Below are 16,064 nucleotides of genomic sequence, written 5' to 3' on the forward strand. Positions count from 1 at the left end.
GTTGAGTGCTTTGGAATTGGAGCAAGTGGCAAACCACACAGGCTGTTATTAATGGCCCACAAAACTCATTTAACTTCCCTCTAAAACACAAAACCTCTGCAGCAAGGTATGACAGCACTTCAACACAGCCTCATTAGAGTACAAAGATGAAAGATAGGATTATCTGAAACTATTAAACCTTCCCAGGTCTCCACTGCAGCAGTATTTGTGACACAAATACCCCATGGTTAACTGTCTCTGCATACAGTGCTGCTTAGAGTGAATTTTAAGTGAGCTCAATGCTCACTCTCAGCTTGCAGGTAACACAACGTTTATAAAATCATTGGATCTATTTTCAATAATGTGAAATATTCTTAAAAGCACACTGATATCTTTAGCTATCTATTTACATTCAACAAGTGCCAAAAAGCCAGTGCTATTTGTGAGAAGTCTGCTAACTGTTTGAGAGCAAACCGAAATAGGGCTAGAGGCCTTCTTTAGGCATTAAGTTAAAATATTTGTTTGCAGGGCAATTTCTACTGATCCTCACCATCCCACAGCAATTACTAGGATGTTCAGAAAGAACAGACTTTCCTTACTTTTTCTTGAGACCTCTCATTGGTACTGTTGTTAGAGCTCAAGCTGTCCCTCACTACCAGCAAGGGCCGTGTATTGCTGAGTGTTGGACAGGAGACTGAAGTCTCTGATATTAGAATAACTGCATATGTGTATAATAAACAAGCATGTACGTAAAATCCCTTTCTTACAGGTTTAATTCTGCAAAGCATGAAGGAACACAGCTGAACAGCAAGGCTCTGCGATTAAAGATGCAGTTAAAAAACGAAACCTAAAATAAAATAAAACCTAAACAATAAAACCTGAGTTTGCCCTGTGACCCCAGATGAAGACATAGCCAGTGTAAGGCAGTCTGTCTCCCACCCAGTCAAACCTCAAGACAAATGGAGCGCCAGTGGAGCTCAAAGTTTGACAGAACTATTTCTTTCCCCTTGAAGGGTTTTTTCCTGACCCCCTTTTGCCTGTCTCCCAGCTAAATGAATGCTCTCATTGTTCCCATCAACTTGACAAATACCAGTGTTTGAGAATAATGAGAAAGGAGATTATTCTGGCCAGAGCTGGCCAGGAGACAGTGCAGAAAGGGAGGCTGCATGATGAGGCCACAGAGGAAAGCAAATACAAGACCCATGTGTGTGGAGACGTGCAGCCTACCCCGCCAAGTCCTCACACCATGGCACACCTGTCAGCCCGACTGCTTCTTCCTGAGCCCATCTCCTTGTGTCCCAGTGCACAAAGGGACAGCTGCACTGGGGATCATGGAGCGAGGAGCCCGTGTGCTGGCTCAGCCCGAGGCACCGGAAAGGGGCACTTGCCTCTGTTTTTGTCACATTTTAAAATCAAGGGTTTGTTTTGAGTCTGCGAAAGATAATGAGCCTCTCTTTGCTAGACACACACTGAACTGAACGTCCCACTGCAATGCACAGGGAGGATAAAATTAACTGGTCCTTGGAAAGACTGGGAAAAATAAATAAATCAAGGGACTAGAAAACATTTGTGGCTGTGCCAATCTCTGTGCAAACATCTGAATCTGTGACTTACCAAAACAGCACAGCTTTCACAGCACTCCTTGGCTGGGGAAGAAAACACCCTTAGATTCAGAGACCTTATAGTAAGACAGGTGGGATGCACTTGTTGCTATTCATCTTCTATTTTTGTCATTCCATAATGTTTTAGGCTTTTTTTTTTTTTCTTTCTATCACTAACTGCTGAAATAATTTTATCTAACAGAGAGAAATACATTAATATGAAAAATAAAATAAAATACTAGTAATGTTTCTCAGTGCTTTGGAATTTTTCTTCCACTCCAAGATCTTCCCCTCTATTTTAAGACTGGCATTTTTCTATGGAAACAGTATCAGAGTGAAATAAAGGGGAAAATGTAGCAAAAAGGAGAAATAACTATCTGTCTCCCCTCCACCCATCCTCATCCCACCTCTCCAGTGGCCTTCCAGGACAAATGCTATGGCAAACATTTTATACCAGATTCCTCTTGCACAATACCCTTTCAAAAATGAATAGTTTCTTAGACTTGAAGAAACAATAGAGAGAGACAGTACCAAGTACAGATGTTTTGCAGTGGCCTGTTTACTGTCTGTGTTGGGAAGACTGCTTTACACTTTAGAGAATTTGAAGATAGCCTTGGTAACAGACATGTTCTCATGAAGTAGTGATCACAGGACAAAGCCTTTTCATGCTTTCTGTGCCCTACAGTCCTTTGGTATATCCTCTCCTTTCATAAAGTTTTTATTAGAGCATGTATTAATCCTTTTTATTGTTTGATAATGAGCTTTTCACTTTACTTGCCTGTGGGTATTAAAACTGTCTGCTCTGACAAAAGTGGAATCAGACATTCTGAACAGGACAGCGTGGATAATCTTTAAAATAGAACTAGAACCTTAGGCAAAAAACACTCCTAGAACATGAAGGGAAGAAGAACACTGCAACTGTTCTTCACATGTGCTTTCTGGCACATTGAGTTCAGTACTAAAAGATACACCCAGTGCTGTGATGTGTTCTTTTTTTCTCTTGAATAAATTGTATTTACTTGCTATGAGCTAGGGTGAGATTTGCTTCTGGATCTGAAAGGATGAGAAGTCCATGGAAGTTATAGTTGTCAAAATCTGGAATGTGCAGAAAGTCTAGTCCACAATTACTCCTTTAGGACTTGGGATGGCCTCAGAACATTGTTTAACTTCAGGATGACACAAACTGCGCTATGGTGAAAGCATTTGCTTTGAACAGTGCTATCTTTCCTTTTCTCTTCTGCTAATCTGTTAAAGGCACTGCTGAACTACAAAAGTGAGTCTAAAGGGAGGGAGGAAATCAGGAATAACAGACACACCAAATCCACTTACTTCCAAAGACATTGCTCTGCACAGTTAGCAACACGCCAGCCACAGTAAAATCAGCACCAATTAGGTTTACTTCCTCACACCTGAATCAGTCAAAATATAAAATATAGTGGAGTGCCTACTGGGCTTGGGACTATGCACAAGGAAGTATAGTTTTTAAATTAGACCATGTAGTGAATTCTCACTCTTACCGATGCTGTCTGCTTTAAATTAGGATAAAGAGTAAAAAGATACTGTAGTCAGGGATCTTGTTCTTTTTTGTTGACCAAAATAACCAACTTTTTTTTCTACATTCTGAAGCTCTAACATGAAGATGGAAACAAAGATTAGCTCTTACTTTACATATCATATTCTGAAGACATGAGAATTTCAAATAGATACATTCTGCTGCTGGTCACCAATGTTCTAAACAGCAACAAAAATAGCTAATTTATTCTCATCTCATGGATAGCAATGGGGGGAGGAACATTCCGTGCATGCATAGTGAAAGAACTTGCGCTGCTCCTTACCAGCTTTACCTCTGATACACGTTACTTGTAGAACAAAACAGCACCCGCGTAGAGTGACACCGTAAGGCTAAGAGAAAGTATAATTATTTTGGAAGGCCCATTCACCTCCCAGCCCATCTCCTGATGCTGCTTGAGGTTGGTGCTAGCAACACATACGGGGTATAACCAACAAGACTGCCAATATTAGAGTGATTCAGCATTACATTCTTACGGTGACAACTACTTCTCTGTACTCAGACAGGAAAGCAATGACTTCCAGGAAGTGAGATTTTAGGTACTCGTGATAAGGAAATGCTCCTCACCAGTGTCTGCCGATAAAACATTTAAATATACAAAAAAGTGTACAGTGTAGAAATACAAGGCTTTAAAAGGTAGAATCGTTCTGCTTTTTAAAGAAGGTATAAGCAAAGAGCTACTGAAAGCAAAAAAGCATAACAGAAATGTCACCTACTTGTATTAAAGGAAATAGGGATGAAAACCCCATCAGTTACTGTTTTGTTTCACTATTCTGACTACCTTCTGGTTAGAACAACTTTTCCAAATAAAGTATTTAACAGCAACAGTTATCTTATTCTCAAAGTTCTTGAAACACAGTTGGAGCTATACTCAGAATTCTAACAGTATACATATTGATTGTGGGCCATTCTTCCTCACTTTTAAGGTTTCCTCATATTTCTGCATGTGACCAAGTCAGATATTGCAGAGGGAAGTGATTTGCCCCAGGTCCCACCCATAAAACTTTTACTAAAATGCTCACAGTTCTTGTAAATCTACTAACATCAGCTATGGCCATCATAGAATGGTTAACAGTGTTTATCAGCAGTCGGTGCAGTTTGGTAGCACAGCACATATTATTTTTGCTTTGGATGATTCAAGCTAGTTTTGCACATAGTGGAAAAATCAATGAGGGAGTACTGTGGAAAATGCAAATACAACTGCAGAAACAGGATGGACTAGGAAGGGTAGAAAAATAAAGAGATGCAGATTTGTATGGGATAATTACAATCTTCACACCAAAGAATGTTGTCCATTGGATCATCTAAAGCGTAGGTGTATATGCCTGTAAGCTTTCCCTGCAAACCATTATGGTTGAAACTGAGACTTATCCAATTCCTTTGAGTTAGAGTAAAATCCTGCTCTGTCATAACAGAGAGACTGACCTACAGTAGAAGAAAACACAAGCAAGGACTTCCTCCCATGCAGCCACATGTGTGCAGAGTTCAAAGCAAATGAGAAAGCCAGTGAGGCACCCAGTGATGTCATGCACACAAAGTAGGTCAGGTAGCTGGGATTTACGGGATCTTGAGGTGTACAGATCTCCGCATGGACTCTGTGGGCAGAAGAGATGGGTTGCTAAGACTTCATTCTGTGCAACATGCTCATGTAATTGGGCAGAATATTTCTAGAGTAAAGACATCGCAACAAGAGAGAAAAGTCTATTTCACATTATTTATTAAGCATATGTAAACATTTATGCAGTTTAGACATCAGGAGCTGAAATCTTGTTTCACATTTGGGCACTCAGTCTTTTTCCAGACTCAAGAAGTATGCTGTAATTTAAAGCAGGCCAACAGATTCAACTGGTGTTTCTGCATGTCATCTTAGGGATGACGGAATGGTGGAGAGGGAAGGAATGGGGGCTGAGGTGGAGAAAGGGAGGGTGGTTGCTCATCTGGTCTTTATTTCCTTTCCCTGTTTCTTAATATTTCAAGCAAAAGGCCCATTCCAACTACAAGCAATGACACTCTTGTTATGGTATTTCATCTTGGAGAAGGGCAGGCCACAGCCAGCTCAGCATGTTAGCGTCCTGGGAGCCTCCACCACACTGCTTTAGGGTGGGGAGGTTAGATGTGGTGCAGACCATGGTTTCTATTGCAATGGGTAGATTTCTAAAAATATTTCGTATTTTATCTTTCGCATGAAGAATTGCCTAGCTAGAAATCCTTGTAGTAACTTACCTTACCTACTGCCATGCAGTTACTGTTAACTTTTTAAAAAGTGTTGCATCAGAGGAGATATCACCTGCATTTAAAAAATGTCATTCTGACTATGTTAACCAAGCTGGTTGTAGGGAAAACAAAGCAGATGAAAGAGAAAACATCTGTTCAGCAGAACTTTTTAAAAAACTGGCTCAGGATGTGAGGTCAGGTTCAGGCCTTTGTCAGTCTTTGCTCTAAACCCAAACTGAGACTAGTGGAACTCAGATTTCTGTTCATTGCTGTAGCAACAAACATTAATTATCCTCATACAACATGAACTATGCTCGTACACTGTTCGTACTCTAGATGAAGAATTGAAGCACAAAGATCAAGTAACTTGTCTGCAAACTTGCAAAGAGCCTGTAGTCAAGCCAGAAAATAAACCCAGGCTTACAGAGACCCAGGCTTGTGCCTTAACCACAACACCACATTCTTTTCCTCATGACTCCAGTTCTCCTGCTGGATTTTTCTTACTTCATCTACACCCATTCCTATGTAGGTACAGAATATGCCATGAGCCAGGTCCCAAATCCTTCAGGATTTGGTGGGTAGTTAAAAAGAGTCTGTCCCTTTCAGAGCAGTAGGAAGGAAGAAGGCACAGTTCTAGAAACATCCTTTCCACTGAAACTTGTCCTTATCATCTTAACAATATTTCCTCTGCTTTCCAAGAGTTGTTTTGAAGGGATAAAAACTTTACAGGAGCAAAAGCATTTCTAATTCAGACTAATAAAAAAATCCATCATTGTTATGATTCATACACATATGCAGGGAACAAGAAAAGACGAGAGTGTTATCAGTCCAGAGGGTGCAACAAGTAGTGTAAAGACAAACCACAGCAAAGTAAGCAGCTTCCTGAGTGGTAAAACCACTAGTCTCATTTTATAGTGCATTGTTCAAGAGCACTGAATTAAAATGTTCTCTGCTTCTCCTTCTCCTCTCTGTCCCATGTATTCTCCCAGTGTAATACCAATACCTTCCCCTGCAACTCCAGCCCACCCTGCAGGGAGCAGAGTGCTCGTCCATCTGCTACCACCCAGTACAGACATTATTTGGGAAACTGAATAGGAACTCAATAAGCTTATTTAAGATTTCTCTAAAGGATATTTCATTATCTGTCATATCAGATTCACCTTTATTGTGGGCTACAAATTTGTTAGAAGTAAAACAGGTAATGTTTTGGGGTGATACAGTTTTGTTTGGAAACTGGAAAAAGAAGTTCATGTTATTTTTAATCTAAAAATTTAATCTAAAAATTTTTAATCTAAAAATAACATGAACTTCTTTTTATGAATGTTATGAATGATGGCAAAGCTTCTCAGTGAAATAAATTCATTATTTATTCTAATTCCATAACGTATTGTAATAAATGCCATCTGAGTTCTACAAATCATTCTGCCTCAGAGGAAAAAAGCAGTCGTCTCTCCTAACATCCCTGGAGATCAGCTAACTTTGTTGCTAATGAACCAGCAAAAGGTTGCAGTTTTCCAAGATGAGGTTACACCTCTTAAAATCTCTGTGGTAGTAAAGCCCCTCCCCTCTACTTTGCAGACCAACAGAGGAAAGCCACAATGCTACCAGATTTGCACAATAAAGGCACCCAAAGATGTGGATAGTCACACAGCAATATTTTACAGTTATAACAGCAGAGGATACTACCTCTCATCAACACCTACACTTCTCTTACCTACTAAAATAGGTCCATCTCTACTCTCTGTGTGAATTCACACTGAAGCTACGTTAAGCCACCCTGCTATAAGATTAGGCTACAGTACTTCATAAAGAATAAGGACTAAATATGTTTGCCAAGGAACTAAACAGGGGAGTTGCCAAGTATGCAATTAAGAGTCCTGCACAGCTTTCACAAATGGTAGAGAGAAAAGGTAACATTCATTCTGCAAGCAGTTTTATGTAAAAAAGTCTCATTCTCAGCTGTAGTATGAAACAGGAAGTAGCTGAATATGGTCACCACATCATTGGGAAAATGCCCTGGTCAGATCCTGTTTTGAAAATCTTCTTCTACCAAGTAGCAGCACACTAACCTAGCCTTAACAGAGCCTGCTCACCCATTTTCTTTAGCTGGACAATTAATATCACTACAAGATCTAAAGGAGAGTTACAGCTGCATAGCAACTGCATAATTCAGTCCAAATATTCTCTTCAGGCAAAGGCTTTGCACAAGCACACTTCAGAACACTTTCAAAGCATACAGCTTCCTCATTTTGAGCAGGGCTTCAAAAACACCTAACTTAAATAAAAATAAAATTACCTCCAGTAACATCAGCCTTCCTCTCTGTCTTGCCTCTGGAAGGATCCCACCTATGAGGAGAAGCAAAGGGGCTACTATGGCTACTTCATTGCTTTTTAAAGGACAGAAGATCATCTCTAGACATGTCAGCTCATCATTAGAGCAGTGCCTCAGCTGTGCCACATTAGCCTTGGGAGAAATCCAAAACCTACATAAAGCTATCCAAGGTGGACCAATTAAGCAGCTTCTACAAGAACAAAAATATAAGTCTTGGCTTTAGCTTAGAAAAAGTAAATCTTGATTATAGCAAGGGTGTGACTCTTACTGCTCCAAAACTCTGATTTCAACTACTGAAAAAAAAGTTAGCATATTTAACATAGTATGTTAGCAGAGCAAAAGGGGAGGGAGGAAGTGAGGAGCAGGAGCGTATTGCTGTTGTATGTTTTCAAGCAACAGAGGAAGAGAGACAAAAGAGTCCACGCATCAGGAAACTATTAAAATGAATACATTCCTAGTTTCTTCATAATTAATTCAACATGGCCAATTTTGTATCAGAGAAGGGGAAAGAGAGATTTCAACCACTTCCTTTTATCTCAAGCTGTTTGGAAGAATACGATCTTGTAACGCTGAAAAGAAGTGCCTCATTGCATCCCAGCATGCGAGTGCAATTTTAACTCTTTACATGCCTGATTTGATATGTAAATTCCATTTTCTGTATAACATACAAGACATAAATTATAAAGCAGAGATCAGGTTCAATTAAGCACTACTGATTTCCATTTTCTAACCCCAGTCCTCAGCCTTTTTTAATTCTTACTTTTTATTTCATTGATACATTGAAAAAAAAAAACCAACTAGTTTTCACAGAAGTTGATACTATTCCCTATGAGAATTCTTTCCAGTATGTTTGCTTCCTTGTGTATGTTAATATTTGGTTCACATTTTGACTGTTATCTTCACACATATAAGATTCCAGAGATCTATTCTTTCCCCATGCTTGAAATTCTAGGATCTGAGTTAGTTATGCAATACTTTCAATAGTAGGTTCACTAAGCAGCTATTTATATGCTCAAGTAATTCCATTGTTTTCTAGGTCCTAAGGGAAAAAATGTATTAAAGCTGTGATTGGCTGCAAGTACAGATAGTTTTGGAGATCTTTCACAGCCATTTAACAAGCGAAGAATAGCATGCACAGGTAAAATAAGTCCTGGAAGTACAGTTAACAGTGATAATTATTTGCAGCCTTCCTCAATGGAAGACTGGAGCAGGGTTAGTTGAGATCAACAGCTCTTAAACTTTACCAAATACACTGAACACATCATAATTGCCTGTTGCTCTGTACATAATACATTATATAGCTGAGTTTCAAATTCTAAAGCATATAAAATTCAAGTATTCAAGAATATTTAGCAAGAAAATTCTGTAATAAGTTAAAATTATGAATGCAATGGGAGATTTATTTTTTAAGACTCCACAAAGAGGATTCATCAACACGTAACATTTATACGCAATAACTATGAACCCTAAAGTTCTTTTATTAAAAAGATTGAGCAAAAGTATTGTACTGTTTGCATAGTATGTTATAGAAGCAACTAGATATGCTCCAGTACCATACATAGTACAAGGGCTGCTCCAAAGATAATGCCTCCTATTTTATGATGTTGGCCCACAGCGTCAGAGGCAGATCTTGATGATATGGTAGTAGAGGCTGAACCTCCCCACCAATATTCCATTACATTTTGTTGCCATGTGACAGCAGAGGGGCAGAGTGAGAGAATGGCATCTGACATGGAAGTGCATATGAAGCAAAGCTGTGTTATTGAATTCCTCCATGCAGAAGAAAATGGCACCTATTGACATTGTGCTTGCTGAATAGTGGATGTGAGCACAGCAAGGTGGTGGGTGGTGCATTTCAGCAGTGGCAACAGTGACAGTGGGACACCTCTGCTGGTACATACTTTTCTGAGCATGACATGGAGACTCCTGTTCATTTCTCACATAAAATGCATAGCTAATGATGGTGACTACACTGAAAAATAGTGTTTTGTAGCTGAGAATTTGTTCTATCAAAAAGTGTTATTGTGCTCTTTGTATCTGTTGTAGCTTCCATGGAAATAAATAGGAGGCATTACTTCTGGAGCAGCCTATACACAAAGTGATTATATGATGTCGCAATAAGTGCAGAGAGCTGGGGAACTGTAAGATGTCTTCACCCCAGAAAGGAAGGGCTGAGGCACATTGTGATTACATGACTGAAATCCACATTATCATGTCCTCAGATGTTTGGTAATTGACAGATCACATAAGTAACTACTTTTTGGCAGTTCTGCAGGCATCATGCTTCAAACTGACATAAAGAAAAGAGTATTATGCATCTTCAGCCCAAGGATGGTTCCAATAATCAGCTCAACTAGGCATTTTGTAACAGAAAAAAGGATTTGTCTCAAAAGCATGGCTAATATTCTGAAAAATCTGCATAACCGGATTTTGATTTAAATGTTTGCCAAGCTGGCTTCTTGGATTTTTAAATGTTGATTGGCATGCCCATGACAATCATGCCTATTGCTTCAATCATCAATGTGTGTGTTATTAGTAACACATAGTGCCAAATAATACCCTTGGATTATCATTGTGGGAATGAGATCAAAGTTGGTGATATATTGACAACACTGATTTTCCAAAGCTACCAGAAGACACATACTCATATACTAAAATGACAAACATAAAATCGGTCTCCTGCCATTTCAAAATATACGTGTAAAAAGTTCATCAACACAGCTTAATCAATATACTCTTACATGTTTCCCCAAAAAAGTAAGGCTTAGAGAATGAAAATATTTGTAGTAGGATGCTTGTTCAAGTCAAATCAAAATGAATATTATTTTTGTCTGTGTGCTATACAAACTTGTGTCTCTTAATGCTCTATTCCTGGAGAACTGCACTTCATTCTGAACACCACCCTGACAGAAAGACACTGACTGCATGGAACCAAATCCTAGAAAAACATCATTAATGAAGAGGGAATATTGCCAGAAAAGATGATCAGAATAGCTAAATATGTCTCTCTCAGCTGGCGGAGACACAGTCTGGAGAGAAGAAGGTGTTAAGTATGTGAGGAGTCTAAATGACTCTAGAATGTATCAGAACCTAAAAGCAGATGACTGTGATTATGCTTAATAGAGATATAGGTATGAAGATGAAATAAAGAAAAGAGAAATGGTGAGTATACACAGTAAGCTGTGAAAATATTTTCTATGAAAGTGACAGAATAGACTACTAGCAAGAGCACAGTAGTTGGTGACCCTTGGAGCATCAAACAGGCAGACATATAGCCTAAGCAGTCTGGTCTTTCTAATTTTGTGTTTCTTTAAGAGGTCAGGCATCAGCAGCTCATCATCCCCTATTCCCCAGCTCAGCACGCTGGCAGTGAGCAGGAAGGAGACAGTAAGCATACTGCCCTAGAGAAGGAGCGACAAAAAATCCTACTAATTTTATCAGATGATTGACTGTAATTGTTTTATTATAAGGAACCTCAGTACAAAGCCACCTCCTGCCTTGATTGGATTTTAAGAGCAGAACTGATGTGCACACAAGATTTCAGATTAGTGATAACAACAGGTGAACTCTGACTGCAGCAAAGAATGAACCTGTTTCTATGAATGCAGAGGTATAAATAACTGATTCTTCCAGTGATGGCAGCAGCTGTATAACAGCCTCCCAGTCAGAATATGATGTAACCCCAGGCCTTGCGACATGTCAAACCCCTAGGAAAATCCTAGGCAAAATACATACTAACCTCCTCTGTTATCTTAAACATACAAGTTTGCAAGTTTATTTTTCATTCATGTCTTGCTCAGATACAATTTTGTTTGTCATAAATCCTTCGTTTGGATATCTGTTATATCTAGCAACTCCATAAAAGCTATTGTTTAGTTAATTAAATAAAAGCTTTTAATAGTAATGCTGTAATGAAGAGCCCCCGTTAACCTGCCAGTTCTCATCATATCAATAATGCCCAAATTATACCAGCAACAAGAAGGTTGAAACAAAGAATGAATTTTGTTTCTGTACCTCCAAATCCTGTTCCTATATTGTGCATACTAATTAAAGGTGTAGCTACAATAATTGAATACCTCAGAAGTCTCCAGTGCCGCACATCAGCAATATCATACACCAGCAAAATAGATCATGGGCAGCAAGCAAAATAAGAGCAGCTATATTAGAACTCATTTCCTAAACACACAGCCTCTGCATCAGTCCAGGTTTCATGCTGAATTTCAAATTTGAATTATTGCAAAGGTCAGGAAAGACAAAGAAATAATGCTCATCATTCATTAGATAGATTCATTTTGTGTCATTTTGGCATTACTTCTGCTGAAGATTTCCATAGGTAATCAAGTGTATCTTCATTCCCTACACAGCCTACACAAATATGAGTTTTCCAATGCTCTGCAGAAGCAGAGGGCCAGGACACTCCATATGTCAAATCAGTCATAATACTTTCATTTTATGACTGAGCATTTGGGGTATCCTTTACCATAATCATTTTATGTTTCCCAGTATTGTTGGCAGAACAGTGTAAAATATGAGTGCTAGAAGTACTTTAGGAATTCTGTCTCCTAGTTTTGCTGACTTCAAATTGAATGTCAGAAAGCTCATATTTCCAAATACAACTTCAGCCCTCTCACTTCTGCAAATCACTTGGGAGAAGGCAGTGCACCAAGCTATTGTTTTCTGTTCTTGCTTTTCTGCTCTGTTGAAGCATCCTTATAAGCAGATACTTACATCGTTCTTCTAGGAAGGGGACCCACCTACCAGTGTCATGCTGACTTCATCATCCTCCTGCGTTGTACATCTTTCAGCTGTGCAACACAAACCCAGGGGATGATGTAAGGAAGAAGAGTATTAAACAAACTGAACCTCTCCATTTCACTTCGAAGGAAATCTCTGCAAGCTGTTGTTTATAATCAGTCTAGTTCTAAGCTGGACATGTGGAGATTCTGTTTTGTTTTGTTGCTGACTCTGCAAACTGATACTTGGAGAGAACTGTCTGGGGAAAGCAGAGTCCTTTATTATGGCCATCACTGCCAAGTGATTTGGCAGATTCCTCCATGAGATGCACAATCCAATAGGTTATGTGTGAGAGATCAGCTGGCCAGTTACCAACAGAAAAGCTCAACTTTAACAGTTTTAAAATCTTATTATAGCCAATTTGTGGTTTTGGCTAAAGAAAGGAGGAAGATGAAAAATAGAAGTAGTTGGGTGTCAGTAAAAGATGGAACATTGAAGTAATTTTCATTGCTGTGCCACAGAGAAAAAAAAAAGCTGGCTTTATACATAGGTTAAATCTCATTGAGGCAAGCTCATGCACCAACTTTCAGGTACGTGCTTAGGTAAAACTGCAAAGATGCTATCACTTGTTATAGCCTTTTGTCTGGAAGATTGAGGTAATGCATCTCTATCTAATGAGCCTAACAAGACCCGTTTTTCTGACTGCTGTGGACAGAGGGCATTGGAAGGGCTTTTGCCTATTGTGCCTTTCACCAGAAACTGTCACATCTGTTTTGTCTGGACCTGAAGGGTGAAGGGAGTTGGAGAGTTGCTTTCACTGCTTTCAGTGATTCCAAATGGCATTTCTTGATAGAGAAAATGAGCTTGTTTGTTTGAGAAAACAAATTCCCTGTCAGGCATAGTCTGGGAAACTGAGGATATGAGAAAGAAAATAAAATCTGTTAGGATGAAGTATAAACATCCATAAAACTGAATAGTGAAACACCTACAGAGAAGGTTGTAGTTTGCCAGCGAACTAATTAAAGTCACTGAATGAGGAGGAAGGTGTGACAGCTGAATAGTTAAAGTAAAAATAAATCAGAAGTTTAGCTAAGCAATTATAACAGGAAATTACCTCTGGAGTTCCCTCTCCTGCCTTCTTTTCCTGGTCCTGCTTCCCACTGACTGAGCAAGTTCAGAGAAGTGACTTCTAATCTGGCAAGCCTCCAGTGCTGGTGCCCAGCTATACCCATAGAGGTCATCACAGACAAGCACCTCCAGTTCCCTGCAGCGGGTTTGGGGGAGCACAGGATCTCTATTCTGTCTCTGCAGCCAGCTGCCTCAGCTGCAGAAACCTGTCCTCCCCATCCTGCTCCAGGCAGCCATCTCAGAGCTGCCCTGCCTGCAGTGTGTGGCTAGCTAACATATTGCCTGGGGAATCTGATGTTTTACCATTGTTTCTGGTTGGCACAGCATACTGCAGTGGGAGTTCTATGTTCTAATACTGTTTATAAACATGCGTAGGACTTCTCAGACATGCTCTGTCTCCAAAGTCTACGCTATTGCTTTTGGAAATAACATGCTCAGTGACCTGTACTTTTTTCTGAAAGGACTGCTGCTTAGTAGGGGTAATGAAGCTGCCTTCCCAGCTATGACCAGAGGAAGAGTTTAAGTACAGTGTCGCTGAAACTGAGAATTGGAAATAACTCTCTTCCACTGCTCAACAGCATAGCCTCAGTCAAAACTACAAACAAAGCAATCCATGACACCTCAGGAGGAGGGGAAACATCTCACAATCATGGGAGCTCTCACAGGGCTCCTATTCAGTTCCATGAGAACTTGTAAATGAAGAGAGCATGTGGCTCCTTCTTACACTGACTTGAGCTGTGCAACAAATTCCTCAGAGGCAGTGCCAAATTAAGTGTCCTGAATAAGGACGGCTCCATAAATTGACATTTTCCTGCCCTACATTCAATTGCAATCTCCATCTTTATCAAGGAACACCATGGATTGGAGGATTAAACCCTGGGTGCCTGCCAGCACTCATTTAGGCATGAAAGTCCAAATGTTTCCCATTATACTGAGCACTTTTTTTGTGCAGTGTAAATGCATGTCTTAGCATCAGCTTCATCTTCACTATGAGCCAGAACACTTACAGCGGCACATCAGGTCATGAAAAACTATTGGAAGTGTTTGTCTGTTTGTGCTGCCACATCTGATTTTTTGAAGAATAATTATGCTGAGGAAAAAGCACCAAAAATAAATAAATAAATAAATAAATAATAAAAAATAAATAAAAATAGGGCCAGTGTGTCAGAAAAGGTTTCGGGTGCCCCCTGCTTGTCTCCCATCTGCCAGGGTGCAGGATTCAGTGCTTGATGCTCTGTTCCCACGCGCGACACCGGAGGTAGTGCAGTGAACACCACCAGCCATGGGAGCTGGAGTCCCAGTGTGCCTGCCAAGCTCAGGTCTTCTGCCAACCACCTGCTTTTCCAACCAGTGTTTTCACATAGAAAGCAATTTGGACCTACACACTGAGAAATCGTACAAGCTCCCAAAACAAAACATCCCCTTTCCCAGCACGATGGGCCATTTAACTTTTGTAAACTTAATATGGGAACTTAAAAAAAAAAAAAAAAAAAGCTCCAACAGCATGACATGTGAACAAATAACAAAGCATCCTTTGATAGGTGATCGTACCATCCTGCCATAGCACAGGGGAAGTCTCTCACTCTAGACAACAATAAACAAAATAGAGTGAATATGCGGGCAGCATTTCAACATCTGCTAGAGTCTCTGGGAAAGGAGCTTCATGCATACAGCTCTTCTCAGGACAGCTGTATGCAATACTCATCGTCACCTTAAAGTATTAGTGTTATTATGTATATCGCCATATTTCTGTTGAATACGACATAATCTGATTGTTAAAAAAAAAAAAAAAAAAAAGCTATTTACATAAGATCATTGCCAACTCTAATAGCTTCCCTGGTAAGCAGGCTTTCTTTAGGCAATATTTAATATTTCAACATCATGGCAGTTCATTACATTTGGGAATCCTTTCCTGTTTCCTTCAAAACAGAAGATCAGTGAAACATTGTTTACAGCGAGCAGAAATCCTAATGAAGTTCATGAAATTAACGATTTCCTTTGATCAAAATCTTATCTTTCCTTCATACTTAACCTCAGTTTGACTGTCACATATAGCATTGCATACCCTCATACTAGTGTATCACCTGCATTTCAATATTTAAGGCCAAGTAATTCTTACTTGCAAAGCTTTCTTACTGAAAGCTTCCCTTGGGGAAGATAAGGATCTAGCCACAAAAGCCTACTGAGCTACTTCTCCAGATGCTATTTATATTCATAACAATACTTATTCAATATATGATTGGTTATAGTGAAATTCGTAATAAAAATATTCACTGCAAATGTGCACAAAAATTTCTAAATGCTGAGTTCAGTGCCAGAAGTGTTGCAAGCATTCTTGAATTTTTGTATACTTCTCAGAAGTACCTTTTTGAACTTAAACTTGAGCTTCAACATACAAACTATTCCTTAAGATATGACCTGCATGCTGCCTGTCTCCAGTATCTTTTTCTCACAGTTTCCTGTACAAAGACCTTGTTTTACTGCTCTTTCATTAAAGTGTGTTGAT

At 39.4% G+C, this 16,064-nt stretch overlaps 1 protein-coding gene across 1 annotated transcript in view; it reads left to right on the forward strand.

Annotated features, from left to right (window-relative positions):
• Positions 1–16,064, forward strand: part of ZCCHC24 (zinc finger CCHC-type containing 24) — a 102,831-nt gene that overhangs the window by 74,981 nt on the left and 11,786 nt on the right. The gene's annotated exons all lie outside the window — the stretch shown is intronic.

The sequence above is a fragment of the Phasianus colchicus genome, chromosome 8 (genome assembly GCF_987193195.1).
Source record: "Phasianus colchicus chromosome 8, bPhaCol1.hap1.1, whole genome shotgun sequence".
NCBI classification, from domain to species: domain Eukaryota; kingdom Metazoa; phylum Chordata; class Aves; order Galliformes; family Phasianidae; genus Phasianus; species Phasianus colchicus.